The sequence below is a fragment of the Dinoponera quadriceps genome, unplaced genomic scaffold, assembly GCF_001313825.1.
Source record: "Dinoponera quadriceps isolate SergipeBrazil2010 unplaced genomic scaffold, ASM131382v1 scaffold1782, whole genome shotgun sequence".
NCBI classification, from domain to species: domain Eukaryota; kingdom Metazoa; phylum Arthropoda; class Insecta; order Hymenoptera; family Formicidae; genus Dinoponera; species Dinoponera quadriceps.
Genome location: NW_014555947.1, coordinates 545,995 through 547,496, shown reverse-complemented (window position 1 = coordinate 547,496; position 1,502 = coordinate 545,995).

The following is a 1,502-nucleotide window of genomic DNA, read 5'->3' as shown; positions in this document are numbered from 1 at the left end:
AACCTCCCTCCCTCTCTCTCCCTTCGCGCCCATTAAGGTCGTCGATTACTAAGAATATGATACTGAAATTTGCACCTAACAACGCGCACTCTTCTCCCACGAGCAGCCGAAGCGGGCACAATCGACGTTAAAAGTCTATTAAAAATACACTTCGGCGAGCATGCGAAATGGAAAATACGGAGGGAACGAAACAAGGGGTATCGCGCGGATTCAATTAACGACAGTGAAAAACAAGGCTCTTCCTTTTGCCACGGAAATCGCCGATTCGCGCGCCCCCGATATATTCGACGGTCCCTTCCGTACATGGTAAAGCATCCGGAGTCCGATCCCGTCGGTTACATAAATCGATTTCTATAATTAAAGCCGAGAGCCGATCGGGAGCAGAGCGAAAGAACCCGCGAGTTTTCTCGCGGTATCTCGGCTACCACTCGCGAGTTCGACTTCCTGATACGGGGAGGGGTTCCCCCTCGAGACACACCGGGGCCCCTTCCTCGAGGCGTGGCGGCGTGGAAGCCCCGCGGTGTTGTGTTATGGTGCGGCCTATGTGTGTGCGCCGGTTTTATATAATAAAAGAATCGGCGGGCCCGGTTCATACCAGTCCCGCGAAATACCGGCACGCGGCGTCGGCAGCGCGCGCGCGGCGTTACGCAAGGAGCGCCGACATTATTCTGGGTTAAATAATATTATGTCACGAGGAAAGCGGGACTCTTGTGCAATTGGACGCGTAAGCGAGCTCTCGTCGGGTCAGCCGAAGAAACTCCGCTTCCCCTCCCGGAGGTCCCGGCGGATTTTACCATCGTGCCACCGGGTTCATTCGCCCTCCCTTCCCAAATTCCGAACCATCCCGCTGTCGATCGTGCTCGATCTCACTTCGAGCGAAACGACGAGCGTTCCCGGTGACCTTTAAATTATGAACCGGCCGGAGATGCGCGAGAGTCGAATTGATTTCGCTCCGATGGGGTACTCGGTCGGAATGTACGGCGTGAAAAATTCAGGGAGCGCGACGAGAACGACGTCCCATTGACCTCCCGTCGAGGTCTCGCGGAGGTCGCGGGCCCCAAATCGCTCTTTATCCGGATAATTACTATCCGGCGCACGTGCGACGCGTTGGCCGGTTGAAAAAAGGAGGAAAAAAAGGATGCCAAAATGATTTTCTCGAAAATCATATTGGAAGAGGTAGAGCTTCCGTTCGGAGTAACTTCGATCGTCACCGTTGCGGCGCTTCTCGGGCGCGAGTGGAAGTGACAAAATACCATCGGAGATCCGCATTGCGAAAATAATTAGCACCTGCCGCCTTTCATCTCCGCGCGGACGCGGTTCGGAGTCTCCTCGGATTGCATCTAATCGCGCCGATCTTATGCAACGCCGCTTAAGGATAGATCCGCTCGGCACCCACACGATGCCAGATGCATTTATCTCGTCTCGCATAAATGTCCGGGAGTGCGCGCGAACGGCGAAGAGCACACGGCGCGGTCGAACCTTTAGCCGATCCCCCCCCCCCC